General features: G+C 40.3%; 1 protein-coding gene across 5 annotated transcripts in view; it reads left to right on the top strand.

Annotated features, from left to right (window-relative positions):
- The window catches only part of LOC129765374 (calpain-D), a 430,542-nt gene that overhangs the window by 387,648 nt on the left and 22,253 nt on the right, over nucleotides 1–20,641 (top strand). The gene's annotated exons all lie outside the window — the stretch shown is intronic.

The following is a 20,641-nucleotide window of genomic DNA, read 5'->3' as shown; positions in this document are numbered from 1 at the left end:
ATTCATGTTAAAGAGTTTATTTGAATGTTTTCTTTCCATGTAACACGGTGATCAAATACATTTGGTTTTGTGGTTTTTCAATCAATCGCAATTAACAGGATAGGTTCTGAAGATTATTCTTCCCCATCAGTAGCATATTTCCGTATCCAATATTGGATGCATAAAACCTTGTGCCTCCAACGTAACGCTCTCGTTTTCGAAGTCGCCCAAATATCCATTCTATCAGAATGAATTCAGATTCAACTTCAAACAAATGATCTCTAAATCAACGATAGTCCTACGTCACCCTAGCGGTTATACCATAGATATAACCCACTTCCTGTTTTTTGAACAGAAATCCATTTTCTCTTGAAGTCCGCCTCCGATTTGACAACTTTTGGGTTCTTCCGGAGGGCCTGCTTCATAATCGCCCAATATTTCTCTATTGGGCGAAGCTCCGGCGCGTTGGGCGGGTTCATTTCCTTTGGCACGAAGGTGACCCCGTTGGCTTCGTACCACTCCAACACGTCCTTTGAATAGTGGCACGAAGCGAGATCCGGCCAGAAGATGGTCGGGCCCTCGTGCTGCTTCATTAGTGATAGGGGATCGCGCTTCTGTAGGCACTCCTTAAGGTAAACCTGCCCGTTTACCCTGCTGGTCATCACGAAGGGGGCGCTCCGCTTTCCGCAAGAGCAGATCGCTTGCCACACCATGTACTTTTTGGCAAACTTGGATAGTTTCTGCTTGCGAATCTCCTCCGGAACGCTGAATTTGTCCTCTGCGGAGAAGAACAACAGGCCCGGCAGCTGACGAAAGTCCGCTTTGACTTAGGTTTCGTCGTCCATTACCAGGCAATGCGGCTTCGTCAGCATTTCGGTGTACAGCTTCCGGGCTCGCGTCTTCCCCACCATGTTTTGCCTTTCGTCGCGGTTAGGAGCCTTCTAAATCTTGTATGTACGCAGGCCCTCCCGCTGCTTGGTCCGCTGGACGAATGAACTTGACAAATTCAGCTTATTGGCGACATCTCGGACCGAACTTCTCGGATCACGTCTAAACTGCTTGACTACGCGCTTGTGATCTTTTTCACTGACGGAGCATCCATTTTTGCCGTTCTTCACCTTCCGGTCGATGGTTATGTTCTCGAAGTATCGTTTTAGTACTCTGCTGACCGTGGATTGGACGATTCCCAGCATCTTACCGATGTCCCGATGTGACAACTCCGGATTCTCGAAATGAGTGCGCAGGATTAATTCACGACGCTCTTTTCCGTTCGACGACATTTTTCCAAATTTACGAAAAATTTACAGTGAAGCATGGCCAACGTGATCTATACACTCTTATCTGATTATAAGCGAAAGCTGAAGATATAATTCCTAAAAATTAAATTTCTACCGCGTTTTTTCCGTGATGCAATTTGATGTGACACACCCTTTATCATACAATAGTAACATTCTTCGATTGTGTCTTCATCCAAGTGGAATACATGATTCTCTCCTACCAATGGAAATAAATCGATCGCTCTCAGTTCATATGGATGACTTTCAGAATACACATTTCAGGGAAGAAATCCAGCCATATGAAAAATACGGATGTTTGATGCACTCAAGCAGCTCAACCCTTTTTTAAAAAACAGAATACTGAGTGGGCGGAAAGTTCAATAATTCTTGAAAATAGAGCTTGAAAATTTATCGTGTCCACGTGGATGTTACCTGAACCCTGTCCTCCCCCACCGTGGACAACCGTGGACATTTTCTCGACCCCTACCCCCTTAAAGTTGTACATGTGGTATGTGGACAACCCCATTACAAATAAATCACGCTCACGAAGTTGACCGAAAAGTGCGTACAAGTTGAATGCAAATGCAAACAGTCTCTGAAGGTTGCTGCGTCTATCGGCTAGAGTTACAAGGTGAATGAGTCTGCAGCGACTTTGATAGTCCGGTAACTTTGTTGGATCATTCCAAGGAAATTGTCGAAGAGCATACCGAATGAAGCTGCGTTGAACCCTTTCCATCCGAATACTCCGGACTGCATGATGAGATGACCACACGGGAGCAGCATACTCCATTATGCTGCGGACAATCGAACAGTATAGTGCCTTAAGAGCATATGTATCGGTGAAGCCACCTGCATTGCGTCGCATAAATCCAAGGGCTGCAGAGGCCTTTGTGGTTGTCGCGTTTACATGTTCGTTGAACCGGAGTTTGCTATCAACCGTGACACCTAGATCACGGATAGTTTCTACACCCTCCAGAACCTCTGAATGGAATATTGAAAATCTGATCGGGATTGTCGGCGGGAAAACGAAATAAATTTGCACTTTTTGGTGTTAAGCATTAACAAACAAAATGAATATCAGCGGTCCAAGAACGCTACCTTGAGGAACGCCTGACGTGATGGAGAAAACGCGTGAGTGAAATCCGTTCAATTTGACAAATGCTCTCCAGTCAGATAGATACAAGCGTAGCCATTTGGTGATCCAATCAGGGAAGTCGAGATTTTTTAATTAGGAATTGCCAAGTCCAGAGGTACCTTGTCGAACGCCTTAGAGAAGTCGAAGTATATCGCATCAATCTGGTGTTGTTTCTCAATTTTCGAACACAGGAAACTCACGTGGGACATCAGGTTGGTAGTTGCGATCGCTTCTTTACGCAACCATGCTGGAGCTCCGATATCAATGGTCGGGAAGCGGCATACAGAGCATCTTGAACCAAATGTTCGAACACTTTCAACAGAGAACATAAAATCGAGACACCTCTGTAATTCTCAACTGCATGATTGGTACCAGCTTTAAAAATCGGAGTAATCGAGGCCAGCTTCCAGGCATCCGGAAATACGCCTTCACTGAGTGACCTGTTAAACATAATCATCAGTGGCATCAGCAGCATCAGCACATTATCTTAAAAACAGTGGCGGTATATTGTCCTTGGCGGGGCCTTTCGAAACTTCCAAGCAGGTGCTTACACTATCAGGGGAAAATGTTGGCGATACTGTGCTATAAACATTCTCGAAGAATTCAGCTGTCTGCTAACTCGTGACGTGAAGAGATAATCAAGTTCATAAATGTCATCTCTACAGGAATTAGATTAGGTTGCTTGCGACTACGTATAAACGACCAAGAAAATGATGGATTTTGGCTCGCACTCTGCTGGAAACGTTCGATGTAGCTACGAAAAACTACGCACTGGTAGTTTGTGTACTGTGTTTCTAAAGATTGCAAGTTGGTACGATTTTCGGCAGTTCTAGCTTTAAAATATCTCTTGCGTGCTTTACGAACGATGTTACGGAGATGCTGTAACTCAGGTGTGATAAAACATGGCGAAAATTGCAGTTCGTTGTATTTTGTGTCTAAGGAATATTACATAGTTGTTTGTGAAATCCTGTTCAATTTTGTGATACATTGTAACCAGCTGGAAGCGTAATTGATAGTGCAAAACATAAGTATAAGCTGCTACATCAACTGATATTTATTTTCAGCATTATCCCTAAAACAGCAGCAAGTGGGATTACCGCAAGCTGCTGTTGACTGAATTTCGTTTGTTTTGGTTGTGTTATTGTGTTGGTATTTCGCTACGCTCGTGCTTAGGCCAATGGATAAATGTGGTGTATGTAAGGATGGTATTGTGATCCGGTTGCTTGTGTTGGAAATTGTGGCACTCGTATGCACAGGCGCTGCACGAATCTAATTAAAGCAGCTGCAAAGCTGATCAATGATAATGTAAATATACTGTTTAAGTGTAATGAGTGTTTATCTGCTAGCAAAAGTGAGCCACATGATTTGGTTTTTGACATTTCATTGTTGAAAGAGGAATGAAAAAGCTCAATTTCATATCTGAGACAATAACCAATATTCGTGATACGGTTGCTTTGCAGATAAACAGTGCATTGGAAAAAGCTAAACATGTTTTGGAAACGAGCCTGAATACTGCTCTTCAAGAACATATGAATAAGCTTGAGAGAAGTGTGGCTAGAATTGTGGAAAAAAATATATTGAACAAAAAACATGAAATTGAAAGTCAAAATACTTAGAGGCGAATGAACTGCAAAGTTTAAAGCCTCTTAAAAACAAAGAAAGAAGTAGTCAAAATATAGTTGCAATGAACAGGAAAAGAATTGTTGAAAGGGATACGCGATCGGAATCTGATTTTAATCCTAGAAGGAAAATAAAGATTATGTCGAATAGTAATGATAAACCAATTCTCATTAAAATCAAAAATGACGAGGTTTTTCATACTACTGACACATTATCTTTTGCGAACGTTGTTTCGAGAAATCCCAAGATATCAGAAAAACGTAAGGCTGGTCCTGTTATTGTTGTTAAACCGGTAGAGTCGATTCAAAGTAACGATAGTACCCGAAATGAAATAAAGAAAAAACTCGATCCAAAAATACATAATGTCCGCAGCTTTCGAAACGGGAAAGAAGGCTCGATTATTATAGAGTGTGCAACAGTTGAAATATGTAATTCGATAAAATCCGATATTGAAAGCAAATTAGGTGAAAAATATAAAGCTGTTGTCCCGAAACCATTAAAACCAAAAGTGAAAATTTTGGGAATGTCTGATCGGTATTCCTCTGATGTTTTTATAGACTTGTTGAAAAGTCAAAATGAAAACATCGGGATAGGTGACGTTAATGTGGTTGCTATCTATGAGAATCCACGCTTCAAGTACAATAAATATAACGTAGTGCTTGAAGTTGACAGTAAGTCTATCAAAAATTTAATAAGCGCTGAAAAAGTCAACATAGGATGCGATCGGTGTCCCGTAGTAGAAACATTCAATGTTATTAGGTGCTTCAAATGTGGAGAGTTCGGCCATATAAGTAAAAATTGTCCAAATGATGAAAAATGTACTAAATGTAGTAAGCAACATTCCACATCTGAATGTTCATCGATATCGACCGAATGCGTTAACTGCCGAAAAATGAATAAAGAACGTAAGCTAAATTTGGACGTCGGTCATCCAGCATATAGTACAGACTGCCCAGTTTATAGAAACATTATAGAAAAGAGGAAATCTATCATTCGGTACGAACAATAGCAAACAACGACAAGTGCTCGAAGTAAAAACTCTAATATTCTGTATTTCAATATTGCTGGGTTGCCTACACACTTCAGTGAATTGAAACTAATTGTAGATAACGAACGTCCATCGTTGGTATTTCTCACAGAAACTCATATAGTAGATGCGGAAGCTTTCGACCAATACTATATTTTGGGTTATAGAGCTGTTTTTTTGCTTGTCGCACTCCAAACATACTGGAGGGGTTGCTATGTATATCCAGGAATCAATATGTTTCAACATTCGGTTCAACGAAGCGATTGATAACAATTGGTTTTTGGGTATAGTTATCGAGAGAGGCATTCAGATTGGAAATTACGGATTATTATACCACTCTCCCAGTTCTAGTGACCAGCGTTTTATTGAACTTTTAGATAACTGGTTAGAGCATTTTTTAAATTTCAGTGGAATTAATATTATCGCTGGTGATTTCAATATTAATTTGTTTGATGACCTGAACTCTTCCCAATTGAAGTGCCTGATGAATTATTTCGGATTAAAACAAACGGTTTTTGAAGCTACACGAATTACCCAGTACAGCAAAACACTGATTGATCATGTTTATACAAATTTCGACACGGTTCAATCATTTACCGTTGACGAACTGAAAATAACTGATCATAAAACTATATTTATTAATTTCCATGATACTAACTGTGAAACAAATGATAGAGTTTTGACAAAGTGCTAGAAGAATTATTCGAAGGAGGCTCTGTGTGCTCTTGTAACTAGAAGCTTGGATTCTTATCCGGTATCGGGTGATTTAGAAACCAGGGCATCTTTTCTTACAGATTCTCTGCGAACATGTACTAAAAAACTAGTCTAACTTAAGTTGGTCGAGACTGAAAACACGAGCTTTTGGTATTGTCTTGACTTAGTGCGAATGAAACGTACGAGGGATAGATGTTACAAAAAGTTTCGTAGAACTAATAGTGCTATCGATTGGCGTTATTATACAGTTGCTCGCAATAATTATTCGAGATCGTTGAAAAAAGCCAGAACAGATCATATCCAGAGAAAGATCGATCAGAACAAAAATAATAGCAAACAGTTGTGGAAAATTTTAAAAAGGTTGATGAAATCTAAAAACAGTTGCCCGCGATCCATAACTTTCGAGAATTCAGTTATAACATCAGAAAACCTAATAGCCAATAAGTTCAATTCATATTTCGTTGACAGTGTTTCACATATTAATGAAAGTATCGATTTGGTAAGTGAACCTGACGAAATAGTACAGCCGACGGCCAGTGGATGTAAACTGGATTGTTTTCACCCAATAACTTTTGCGGAACTTAAAAGAATTTGTTTTGCACTAGAAAAGTCGGCTGGTATTGATGACGTCAATGCAAAAGTTGTTCAAGATTGCTTTCATGATATTGGACATTCCCTGCTGGACCTGATAAATGATTCATTAAGAACTGGGCACGTGCCAAAGTTTGGAAAGAATCTTTAGTGGTTCCAATACAAAAAATTGCTGGGACGATTAAATCCGAAGAGTTTCGTCCTATCAATATGTTGCACACTACAGAAAAACTGCTAGAATTAGTCGTTAGAGGCCAGCTGGTGAACTATTTGAATAATAACTCATTACTAGCACCAGAGCAATCGGAATATCGGGAATCACATTCCTGTGAAACCGCCTTGAATTTGGTGTTAGCTAAGTGGAAGGAATATATCGAGAACAAAGAAGCGGTCATTGCAGTGTTTTTGGATTTGAAACGCGCGTTTGAAACTATTTCCAGGCCCTTGTTGTTACAGACTCTGCGGCGCTTTGGTTTAGAGGGTTCGGCATCCAAATGGTTTGAAAGTTATTTGAGTAATCGAATACAGAGAACTGTTTTTGCTGATTCTGTTTCTGAACTAATAGCTAGTACGTTCGGTGTTCCACAAGGAAGCGTGTTGGGGCCTATTTTATTCATAATGTACATAAATGACATGAAACGAGTCTTACGTTTTTGCGATATAAATTTATTTGCGGACGATACAGTTCTGTTCATAGCAGCTAGAAAATTGGAATCCGCAGCATTGCACTTAAATGGAGATTTGCATTGTCTTAGTAGTTGGTTGAATTATAAGCAGTTAAAATTAAATGTTGGAAAAACCAAGTACATGGTATTTTCTTCGAGATATTATAACACCGAGTGTTTGGTAGAGATAAATGGTGAGACACTTGATCGCGTTAGAGAGATAAAGTATCTTGGTGTTACTATAGATGACAAACTGCTTTTTAAGTCTCACATAGAAAATGTCATCAAAAAAATTGCAAAAAAATACGGTATCATGTGCCGTTTAAGAAATGAGTTGACAATTTCGAGTGAAATTCAATTATATAAATCAATAATATCGCCACATATAGACTTCTGTTCATCCATTCTTTTTCTTGCTACCGAAACACAAATGTTGAGGCTACAACGTTTACAAAATAAAGTAATGCGCTTAATTTTGCGTTGTAATAGATTCACTTCCTCAGCTTTCATGCTAAACACGCTTCAATGGCTATCTGTGAAGCAAAGGATTGTATATTTAACTATGGTGTTCATTTTCAAAATTATAAATGGATTGCTGCCTCGATATTTGTGTGATCGAATTGAAAGAGGAAGTGATATTCATAGATATAATACCAGAAATGCAGACGAAGCACGAACGCCTAACTTCTTAAGTAGAGTGTCACAGAACTCCCTATTTTTCAAAGATGTAACTTATTTCAATTCGATGCCTAGGCACATTAAAAGAGCAACCACATTAGTGGATTTTAAACGACAGTGTATTTCACATATCAAAAATGTAATATAAATGGTTAAATTGTAATGAACGAAGTTGTTTTCAATGAATTGTGTTTGTGTATGTGTATGGAAGAATGAACTGCCATCTTCGTCCCAATGATAATGAAGGATTTTTTGTATGTTTATAGAAATGAAAAGAGAAAAAAAAAATAGAAAGTAGTCTACATAAGTTTGAGCACGCGCGCGATAATGCAGCCATGAGAAATCTGAATTGTGATAACGATTGGAACATGGTAGAGTTTGTTCTTATTGTGGAATTGGATTTGTTAGTTTCGTTAAAAAAAAGCACAACTATGATTGGGGTTCGTTTAAGATCGAGGGAACGACTGTTGTCAAGTAAAGAAGGCTCAATAGCTATTTCTGAAGGATCAAGCAGACAACCGTCAGAATGAAGGGATAGGCTACAACCTGAAATTCATCCAACGGGTCAAATGTTTGATTAATCTGAAGTAGAATACAGTCTGACAATTTTGGCAGTCAGGTTACAGTGAACTCAGAAGATGCTATGGGATAGCTTGACGGGACAGCAAGCGTTTCTTCTTGAGATTTGACTGAACTGAAAGATTTGCTATGACTTCTTACAAACATGTCCGAAGAAACTTTTGAATAGACGAAGCTAAGTGAAATACCGATATCACAAAGAGGTGATTTCATATCTGCAAATTAAATCAGTTCGTTTTTATTTGTAAAACTGGTTATGTATTAATTAATTATCAACTAGATAATCGACCAACTCAAACCTATGTAGGGGAATGAGGCGGGACCTTCATTATTATAAAAGGTGTCCACCAGGGTTGTCGGAAGGAATAATTTCTATATCCGCATAGAAATGCGGAATCGACACTATTTGACTCACTGTCGAACTGCAGATACGAATCGTACATTCGAGTTCGTACGAATTCGAAGTACGAACGGATTATGATGGCGGTCAATTTTGAGAAGAGCAGCCGGAGGTTCAATTAGCTCGACATCATTTGGTATATTCACGAAAGCCGAATCAAGCATACGACTATTTGAGTTGAACAGACTGTTGACTTGATGTAATCCTGAAGCAACCATCGATTCGACCAGAGCGATTTCCTATTCAGTGGATGCGTTGGACGGAAGCAAACTATTAACGTCCTCGTCGTAAGACCATGACAGCTGCGGCAGATTATAATCTCCAACTATTACAAACTTATCGGATTCCAAAGCGCGTTGACGGATCTGCTGTACTGCTGCAGAGTGCGTAGAATACAACACCGGTGGTGAGTTCGGTCGGAGGTAAATTCCACATACATAGATCGCCGAGTTACATAACATGATGCACACAGCTATTTGTTCGATATACTCGCAGTCAACCAACTCAAAACACCTCCTCCACGTTAAAGATTACTGGAAGCAGCACCGCGGTTTGGTAATACACTGTCAAATATTGCGGGTCTGTTTTGCACGGTCTTATGTGATGACTGGACAACATATGAGTAGTTTCACCTGATGTTATTGGACCCGATCCGAAGAGGGAGTCGTTTCTGCGTTGCTCGCAATGCTCGAGATGGCGGGTTCTGTCACTGGACCGGCAGGGATGGCAGGCTTCCAAAAAACCTTTGCTGGTATGTCCCATTTTCGAACTCTCTAAACCAGTGCTGGCCAGGTATAGACATGGTGCGAGCCGCATTAGAGTTTTTATTATAGCCGCGGGTCGCAATGATTTTTTCTCAATACTTTTTATAATAAAATGTAAAATATGTAAACTGTAACGTATTTATAAAATATGAATATAATAGTATTTAACTCGTACTATTTTAATTCACTTTTTATTTCAATGCATTCATTTCTATACTTGTAAAATTCATAACTAGAGGACAAAATGAGATAAAAGCTCTGTTGTTGCTAGTCTCGTTTTTAACCGTTCTATGAGTTTTTTTTGCATCGTTTCCAATATATTTGCTTCAATCTGGGCGTCAAAAAAATGACTTACATCGATGTACGTACCAATCAATTTATCCAATTCAACGCTTTTGTTTCCGAAGAGGATTGGGCTGAACGCGTTCTTGAACAATATAGATAACATTGTGCAGCCGTACCGACCTCGGACGTCTTTTTCTGGGCGTATCCCCACATCAGCTGTTTCTTTGTACTGTTGTAGTGTACGAAACACGAATCGTTCGTTGATAGAAAACGGTTTGAGCAGGTCGTAGATTTGTGTTGACGTTTTCCCGCATTTAAATAACGTGACAATTGCCACACACTTCTCGTACAGACCGAACATTACCGTTGCTAGGAAATCAAACAAGTACCACAGTACCGAACAAGGGACCACGAAACATGGTGAGAGTGAAGGGAAACACCGTTGGAAAAAGGCAAGCCAATTCCTCGGTAACTTTCAAATCCTTCTCTCATCTATCCCCACTGAATAAAATACATAGTCGGCAGCTCGTTCTTTCAAACTTTCAAACAAACGATTTTCGCTCCCAACTCAGTAAATTTTCCAGCACAGGATGTGGCAACAAACTTTTATCTTTTCGACGCATGTTTCGACTCATATTTCATATGAATTTTCTCCCAAACTTTCCCTCTTATATAAACTCACACGTACATACATCCTGTTCTCTCTCATAAGGCTCTTGAAAAAAATTCCAGCAGTTAAGCCGGGTTTATACGTTGTCAGTTACTCGGTTGCGAGTAAACGCCAAACGATTGGAAGAATTACGAACGTACCCATACCATGAAATTTGACATTTGATTTGCATGTATCGGGCTACTCGCAACCGAGATACATCAATTTTTTTTGGATACTCGCCCGTTTACCCCATAAATACAGATCAAATGTCAAATTTCATGGTATGGGTACGTTCGTGATTCCGTTTCGTTTGACGTTTACTCGCAATCGAGTAACTGATATCGTAAAAACCCGGTTTTCTTGCCGTTACTTGCAATTTATGCGAGTGTGAGCAGAACTGAACAAAAAACGTGAAAAAATCCTTTGAGTACTAACGAGAACAATTGTCAGAAGCTTAAATTAGAACAGAAAAAACGGATAAGAAAACAGAAAAAGATCAGCTTGGATACACACGATTAACAAGAATTACTCACAAAGTTATTTTTATTCAATTGTATGAAAAAAATTTGAATTATATTCTTAATTTCTCTAATATGATATTTTTTTCAAATCAGGCGGCGGGCCGCATGAACAATGCCGGAGGGCCGCATGTTGGCAAACACTGCTCTAAACGTTACTTGACTAGGTCAAGTGGAATCCAGCATTGCTTTTTGCTTCAGCTGCATAGGCATCCCCACTTTGAATGATACATAATTCAAATATCGAACACCCTTGCCGCTTGGAAACATTTTCGGTAAAATTTTGATTGATTGGCGATTAGTCTCTCACAACATACACACCGACACCGAGAGCCTCCGAAACATCAACTTCATAACGTTAAAATAATGAAACTTCGTTTGTTTCTATGAACGTGGGGGAGTGAAAATGGCACATGGAAATATCACTTTTATCCGTCTTTTTCGAAGTGATTTCACAAATATGCAGTGTCGCTATGTCGCTCGAAAATCTGCCATCTTCATTACCTTTTTTCCAGTACATGGAGTCCTGGAAAATTTATTCACACGCACACGCACACGCATTCATGCCGCACTCACCTTTGTCATCTGCCAACCCAAAATTGCTGTCCTTGGGGGAGAGCTTTTTCGCTCGATCCTGCTGTGCTGGGACAGAGCTCATCGCTCGATCACGCTGTCATAGGACAGGGAGCGTATTCCTGTCTCTCACCGGAGCACACGAAGGAAGTGTCGTCACTAGCTGACTACGGCTTCACTTCCACCGTCGAAAGGCGCCTGGTGATTACTTGTAGAAAATCGCAACAATCGCGAACGTTCGCAACAATCGTGAACGTTCGCAAAACTTGCGAAACACACAAAATGGGCGTAGTAATTTGGCCGACCTCAGACTCTGAGGCAAATAAAAAAAAATCGAGGGGTTGTATCCGAGACACGACGCAACGACGCGACAACTTCCCCGGAACTTTTTACTAAAGAGTTATTTATGAACTTTCGACGTATTCGCAAATAATATCCGAAATAATAAACAAACGAATTTCAAAAACAAAAAAGTGCGTAGTCTCATGTCCTAAGCGATCGTGTCTCGGATACAACCTCTCGATTTTTTATTCACTTTTTCCTAAAAATGGCTTTTTCAAAAATTCAGAGCTTTTGAACCACTTTAGGTGATCGACATAGCAAATTGAAGCCAATGAACTAGTCTTTTATAAAAAAAACCGCTGTAAAATAGATTTTATTTTCGTAACTATTGATTAAATTCGTTTTTATTGTTTAACTTTAGATTAGAGGGCGCTATATTCATTAATATTTTTTCTTGGAAGGATTTTTTACATAACATATCTTGATATCAGAGAGGCTTTTATTTTAGTTTTTGAGATATGATCTTTCAAAGTTAATCCTTTGGTTTGAAAAAACAATTTTCCCTTTTTTTTCACTACAAAAATTTATAACTTTTAAACTAATGAACCGATTCAGATGATCGACACATCAAATCAAAGCGAAAACATCACTTTTGCCAAAAAATTTGATTTTTGTTTTTGTAATCATTGATTGAGTTAGTTTTTCATAGTTTTCTCGGTCCCGGTTAAATAGAGATTTGTGTGCGACTCGAACGAGCATGTATCGTTCCATTCTCGTTTGTTATTCTTATGCGAAGTTTTAAAATTATAATCGCGAATATACGTAAAAGTGTGAAAATTGAAAAAGTGTTTTGATTTTCAATCGCACCGATGAACATTGGTTCGAATTCGCTGTTTGCATGTTACAACAAGTTTTTTTTTCCTTTCGTCGCGTATGTTTTTTTTTTATCCAAAATATATATTTTTATTAAGGCTCATATGGCGTAAGCCTAACGGGGCCGGGAGTTCAATATTTCGACAATGTTTGCTTACAACTATGTTAGTAATATGTAACCGATTACTCGCGGTTGGCTCGAGGTTAGTATTACAAGTGTTCTTATAATTGGTATGTTGCAGTCTTCGATGCTCTGTACGTGTGCCCGACACGGGATACCTCCTATTGGAATGCAGCTGACCATTAATCAGCAACGCCCCCCTGGTATGTACCCCATATCTAGCGTGGTGCGTCTTTCTCGACTCGAGGAATCCAGGATAGAATGGTCACTAGCCGGCGCAATCATCAGCTCGTGTAGAGTTGTCATAAGCGGTACAACCTTTGGCTCTTGTTGAATGATCAGTGGACTGCACAACCTTTGGCCCGTGTATCTGTAAAGAGTGTATGTATGTATTGCCGCGACTAAGTAAAAGTTTATCGTTTGGATAGGAGGGATATGAAACGGGGACACAACGAAGGAAACATCATTAAACGTTGACATCGGCGTTTCTGAGGAACAGGTATAGATGAAGCAGAAGATCAGGATCACGGCTACCTAAGATATCCCGGACGGGGATATCCGATTGTCTGCCTTGTGCTCTCAGTGCTCTAGAGAGCTGAGAGTGAGCAGCATGGAACCGGATACACGACCAGACAACATGCTCGATGTCGTGGTAGCCATCGCCACAATCACAAAGATTGTTTGCTGCGAGCCCAATGCGATAGAGATGCGCGTTTAGGTTGTAGTGATTGGACATAAGCCGAGATATCACGCGAATGAAATCACGACCTACATTCAATCCCTTGAACCATGCACTCGTCGAGACCTTAGGGATAATCGTGTGTAACCAACGACCGAACTCATCTTCACTCCACATGCGCTGCCAACTTACGAGCGTATACTGACGAGGAATGTGGAAAAATTCATTATAAGCAATTTGCCTTTCAAAAAGTGTGCCTTCTAAAGCGCCCACCTTAGCTAGCGAGTCCGCTTTCTCATTCCCCGGAATCGAGCAATGAGAGGGAACCCATGCTAAGGTAATCTTGAATATTTTTTCGACCAAAACACTCAATAGTTGTCTTATTCTCGTTAGGAAATAAGATGAGCATTTATCAACTTTCATTGAGCGGATTGCTCTATTGAGCTGAGACTGTCTGAAAAAATAAAATAGTGGTCGATGGGCAATGTTTCAATGATCCCTAATGCGTAATATATCGCACCCAGTTCAGCGACATACACGGAACAAGGATCTTTGAAAGAGGCACTGGAATTTTCATTGAAGATGCCGAAGCCAGTGGACCCGTTTATGAATGAACCGTCAGTAAAGAACATTTTATCAGATCTAACTTTCCCATATTCTGCCGAAAATATCGACGGAATAGAATCTGAGCGTAGATGATCTGGGATTCCATGGATTTTTTGTCGCATGGACAGATCAAAAATGACAGAGGAATTGCAAAAGTATGGGAAGCAAACTTGGTTGGAGATGCCTGGTGAAGGGTGCACGTCGTGGGTAAGGTACTCATGGTATAAAGACATAAAACTTGACTGAGGAGTCAGTTGGAGTAGATTTTCGAAGTTATCAATCACCAATGGATTCATGATCTTGCAACGGATGAGAAATCTGTAGGATAATTCTGTGAACCGAAGAGTAAGCGGGGGTACTCCTGCCAAAACTTCGAGACTCATCGTATGTGTCGAATGCAAACACCCCATGGCTATACGCAAGCAACGATATTGTATTCTCTCCAGCTTGAGAATATGAATCCTGGCAGCTGATCGGAAGCAAAAACTGCCATATTCTAACACTGATAATATCGTTGTTTTGTACAACTGAATGAGGTCTCCTGGATGGGCACCCCACCATGTTCCGGTAATTGTTTGGAGAAAATTGATTCTTTGCTGGCATTTCTGTTTCAAATACGCAATGTGTCTCCCCCAGGTACACTTAGAATCAAAATATACACCCAGGTATTTGAAAAACATAGAGTGTTGGATCGTTTTGCCGGATAGGTGAAGCTGGAATTGGGCGGGTTCGTGCTTCCTAGAAAAAACGACCATTTCAGTTTTCTCCGTAGAGAATTCGATACCCAGCTTGAGGGCCCACGTGAACAGATTTTTCAGGGCATCTTGCAACGACTTTTGCAGAACGACGGGATTAGTACCCGTGATGAAAATAACTCCATCGTCTGCAAGTTGTCTCAACGTGCAGTCTCTAGTTAGACAATCATCCATATCATTGACGTAAAAACAGGAAGTGGGTTATATCTATGGTATAACCGCAAGGGTGACGTAGGACTATCGTTGATTTAGAGATCATTTGTTTGAAGTTGAATCTGAATTCATTCTGAATGAATGAATATTTGGCGAACTTCGAAAACGAGAGCGTTACGTTGGAGGCACTAGGTTTTATACATCCAATATTGGATACGGAAATATCCTACTGATGGGGAAGAATAATCTTTAGAAGCTATCCTGTTAATTGCGATTGATTGAAAAATCACAAAACCAAATATATTTGGTCAGTGTTACATGGATAGAAAACATTAAAATAAACTTTTTCACATGAATGTAATTTTAAATTCCCAGAGGAACTGGCAGATTATTTTCAGTAACGATTAGATATTTCCACATTTTCCTCGATACTGGAAGCCGACCAGTGGTTTATGCTAACTCGATAACCATCTGTTAATAGCACTTGATTGAAACATATTTGGTCACAGTGTTACATGGATAGAAAACATTCAAATAAACTCTTTCACATGAATGTATTTTTAAATTCCCAGAGGAACTGGCAGATTATTTTCCGGATCTTTCTCGATGCCGAATGGCATCCAAACGGAAAGAATTCCGTGCGTGTATGTGTGTGTGTAGCGGCTACTTCGATGGTCACCTTCTCTTCTCCTGAAGGATCGGCTTCTCTGTGCTCCCTCACAGTTTCAAACAAACTGCTTACGTTTCATGGCAGATCTCGATCCTTCGCCGTTCAGCACCCTCAGCAACGATGTTGTTTTGTCGATGTCCTCACGAAAAATGAATGCATCTCACCACCAGAATATCGCTTAAGTATGCTTTTTGTGCGTGATTGAATCGAGAAAAGGCGTGGTTTACGATGGCTATTTGGAAGGCAAACTAGAGGGGAATGAACTCTCTGAGCTCGGAACTTTCGGCGACTGAGCAATAATCGATTGCGGGCGCATACAATATTGGATACGGAAATATACTACTGATGGGGAAGAATAATCTTCAGAAACTATCCTGTTAATTGCGATTGATTGAAAAATCACAAAACCAAATGTATTTGGTCACAGTGTTGCATGGATAGAAAACATTCAAATAAACTCTTTCACATGTAATTTTAAGTTCCCAGAGGAACTGGCAGATTATTTTCAGTAATGATTAGATATTTCCACATTTTCCTCGATGCTGAATGGCATCCAAACGGAAAGAATTCCGCGCGTGTATGTGTGTGTGTGTGGGTAGCGGCTGCATCGAGATCTTCCCGGGGAATCGTTTGTGGCATCACTCTCCTCCTGATGGATTCCCTTCTGGCCTAGGGTGCACAAACAGGCTCTTGGTGACACCGTTCATCCGCGCTTTCATGATAAACGAAGAGCTCCACCACAACAGCGACAACATGCTCCAATCGCTGTTCAATTAGAACTAAGTGGATTTCCGAGCGGCGCTCGCTTATATACCGATTGGTGATTTCAATAGCCTGTTTTGAAAGCAATTTTAAAACTATTGAAACAAGTTTTTGGATCAGAAAGTAACAAGTATAGAACGCGTAGACATTTTATCTTTCGAATGAAGTGTTTATCATACCATTTCGTTCAGTTGTTTAGGAGCTATTAACGCTCAAAATCTCGGTCTCCGGCGTAACGCTTTCGTTTTCGAAACTTTGATTTTACACCCCGGTATAGAAATGAAAGACGTAGTCCTACGTCAAAACTGTACAAGAGGGGGGCTTAGGCAGGAGCCTTGTGGTAGGCCCATAAAACTGTAACGAGAAGATTTCGAGCTGCCATGAGAGAAAATCATGTGCTTTTCTGACAGTAAATTGTACAGGAAATTATTGAGAATTGGTGAAAGTCCACGATTATGAAGCTTCTCTGAGAGAATTTCCATGGAAACTGAATCAAATGCCCCTTTGATATCGAGAAAAACGGAAGCCATTTGTTCTTTGCGAGCAAATGCGATTTGGATTTCAGAAGATAACAGCGCGAGACAATCATTTGTCCCTTTACCTCGGCGGAAGCCAAACTGCGTATTTGACAGCAAATTGTTCGTTTCGACCCACTTGTCCAAACGAAGTAGAATCATTTTCTCTAACAATTTACGAATACAGGATAACATTGCAATCGGCCTATACGAGTTGTGATCGCAAGCCTGCTTGTTGGGTTTCCGTATGGCTATCACTCTCACTTGTCTCCAGTCAAGCGGGACAATATTCAGCTCCAGAAACTTGTTGAACAAGTTCAGCAAACGCTGTTTTGCCAAGTCGGGAAGATTCTTCAACAAGTTGAATTTAATCTTGTCCGACCCGGAGCTGAATTGTTACATGAGAGAAGGGCAATTGAGAATTCCACCATCGAAAAATTCTCATAATCGCTTTGAAGTGGAATGTCGCGTACGACGTATTGTGCACGAGCGGTGTCGGGGCAAACCTTCCTTGCAAAGTTAAAAATCCAACGGTCAGAGTATTCCTCACTTTCGTTTGTATGGTTCCAGCCACGCATTTTCCTAGCCGTATTCCAAAGAGTGCTCATAGCGGTCTCCCTTGACAAACCATTGACGAACTTCCGCCAATATCCACGCTTTTTTGCTTTAATCAAACCTTTTAGTTTGGCTTCTAGAGCTTGATACTTTGGAAACCATTCCACTAATCCAGTTTTCCTGAATTTTTTGAAAGCGGATGATTTTTCAAGGTAGACCTTTGAACATTCCTTGTCCCACCAAAGTGATGGAGGACGACGTCGGAAAGTGGTAGCCGGTAGACGTTTCTTTTGAGCTTGAAGTGCGCTTTCGTAAATCAAACTCGATATAAAGTTATACTCTTCGAGTGGAGGAAGTTCATGCATTGAAACAATTGCTTCAGATATTATTTCCGCAAATGTTCTCCAGTCAATATTCTTCGTGAGGTCATACGAAATATTGACTGACTCACGAAAGCTTGATTCATTAGCGATCGATAAAATTATTGGTAGGTGATCACTGCCGTGGGGATCTTGGATTACCTTCCACATGCAATCCAGGGATAACGAAGAAGAGCATAGAGATATGTCTAGCATGCTTGCCCGTGCAGGAGGGTTGGCTATTCTGGTTGCTTCCCCAGTATTCAAAACTGTCAATTTAAAGTTGTCGCACAGATCATAAATCAAAGTGGCACGGTTGTCATCGTAGAGTGATCCCCATGCTGTTCCATGGGAGTTGAAATCACCTAAGATTAACCGCGGCTCCGGCATTGCCTCGATAGTATCAAAGAACTGATGGCGGCCTACCGTAGTTCTGGGAGGGATATATATCGAAGCAATGCAGAGGTCTTTGCCATTGATTTGTGTCTGGCAAGCAACAACTTCAATGCCTGTCATCGATGGGAGAGTGACTCTATAGAAGGAGTGACATTTTTTAATCCCCAATAGTACGCCACCAAACGAGTCATTTCGATCGAGGCGAATAAAAAATCGTGGAAATTCAGCTCATCGGCTGAAGAAAGCCATGTTTCACAGAGAGAAAATACATCACAGTTAGAGCTGTGAACTAAAAATTTAAACTGATCTAGTTTAGGAATGATGCTTCTGCAATTCCACTGTATTACAGTGGTAAAATCCTTGACCTCTTGCCCTGAATCAGGCATCGAGGGAAATGAACGCTGCCAAAAAACCACATTTTTCTTTCAAAGATGTTCTCACAATCGGAAGCAAACATAATACTATGCTTTTAAGAGGGTCGTTTATATTTAAAGCATTTAAAACGTTGTCCACCAGGTCAGAAAGCGCAAGCAAGCCAGATTGTGGCTGTTGCCTCGACCGCGAAAAAGGAGCAGACGTGTTGGGTGCTGCTCCGGGAAGTGCTGAGTGCGTAGGTGCGCCTGGTGCGTAGAAGAACCGCTTAAACCAGGAGGTACTTGCTTCGGTCTATTCTCAGCACGTTCGATTCGAGTTTTCATTCCAACTTGGGAAGTTTCGGTTTTCTTTCTGGGGAGTGATTGAAAAGAAGTAATTTTTCTTTTCCTGATGGCACCCTGCGATGTACCGGAACTTCCTGCATTGGGAGCGTCAGCAACAGGCTCGTCGTTCTGCAGAATGGAGTAGGGATTGTCCTGAGTCGTTGGAACGGGACTCTTAAGCATTTCTGCATAGGTCCGCTTGGAACGTTCTTTTAAGGAACGCTTGATTTTTTCCCCTCGTTGTATGTACACCGGGCATTGAGTAAGATCATGAGGAGTCCCGCCGCAATGAAGACACTTGCGCTCTTTCGGGCAAGGATTCTCATCATGGCTCTCTCCACAATCTGCGCAACGTTTTTTGTTGCAACAATAGGCGGCCGTGTGACCGAGTTGCATACATTTGTTGCATTTCATTACCCGGGGTACAAACAACCGAACAGGTAAACGAAGTGCACCTATTGCAACGTAGTTTGGAAGGGCGGAACCCTCAAATGTCACACGAAAAGAGTTTGTCCGATTGAGAACTCTTTTGTCATTTTTAAGTGACACAGATTTCAGTCGATCGCATGCAAGAATCTTCACACTTTTAAGTGAAGGGTTCTTGAAGCGACCGTTATCATAATTGATTTTTTTTCTGCGCTGGAGATGTTGAAGCATAATAAGAGATTCGAAATTTAAGTGCTTCCTGTGGTTCTTCTTGCTCGGAGTGATTCACAATTTCTCGCGTTTCGAGATCCCTAGATCCCTAGATCCCGGATCAGCTAGTATATTATATAAAATGTATCAATTTTACAGGTTTTCCTTCTCAGGATACCTAAAGATAATCTCTGCCGCGTGTTGTAACACATGAGATTTTCGGATTTTTGTTTCACATCACTTGCCGCAGTCAATCCTCATTTTTCTCAACCATTCCCACTAACAACTATCCCTTCCTTGATAAACGCTAGGGAAACACGCTATAGAGGCGACCCTTTCGGCCTTCGGGCGGTGAATATCATACTAACATTCCTTCCCTTCCCCTGGTGACTGTAACGACGTGGCCGGCGTCGTTATTGACCGTTTAAAGCTTAAATTGCACAACGAGAATGATTTGCTAATCATTCTGTGTGTTCTTTGTGCAATTTGGTTGGTTAAAGTCAATCACGGAGAGCAACTACGAATTGTAAATTCTACCAAAGCTCATAGTTTTCTCGGTTAAAGATAGAGGGCGCTATATTTTTTTGGAAAGCTGAGTTTTCCAGTTTACATAATATATCCGTAAATCAGAGAGGTGTTATTTTTCGTTTTTGAGTTATTATTTTTCAAATTTTGCATGTTTAAGCATTCGTTCAATATTACTTTGTGACTACACTAGACCTATGCGACTAGAATCCAACCTTCTCGTTAGTGTGGTATTTTAAAATTAATTTAATTAATATGTTATTAATATCATTTAAATCGGTCAAGTAGTTCAAAAGTTATGATTTTCTAAATAAAGGCATTTCTAGAAAAAAGTGGAAAAATATTTCTTGGACCATCGGTTAACTTTGAAAAATCATAACTTCAAAACGAAAAAAAAAATTCTCAGATTTTTGGATATTGTATGTAAACCCTCAGCTTTCAAGAAAAAATACAAAAAATATATATAGCGCCCTTGGTCCCGAGGCCATGGCCATTTTCAAAGGGAACGTAAAAAACGTCGAGATTTACTGTTATTTCGAGAAAAAAAATCGCCAACGTTACCCGGTATTATTTTAGTAGCACCTTTTTCATATTGTTCT

Source organism: Toxorhynchites rutilus, chromosome 1, assembly GCF_029784135.1.
Source record: "Toxorhynchites rutilus septentrionalis strain SRP chromosome 1, ASM2978413v1, whole genome shotgun sequence".
NCBI classification, from domain to species: Eukaryota; Metazoa; Arthropoda; class Insecta; order Diptera; family Culicidae; genus Toxorhynchites; species Toxorhynchites rutilus.
This window is presented reverse-complemented; position numbering and strand designations above follow the sequence as displayed.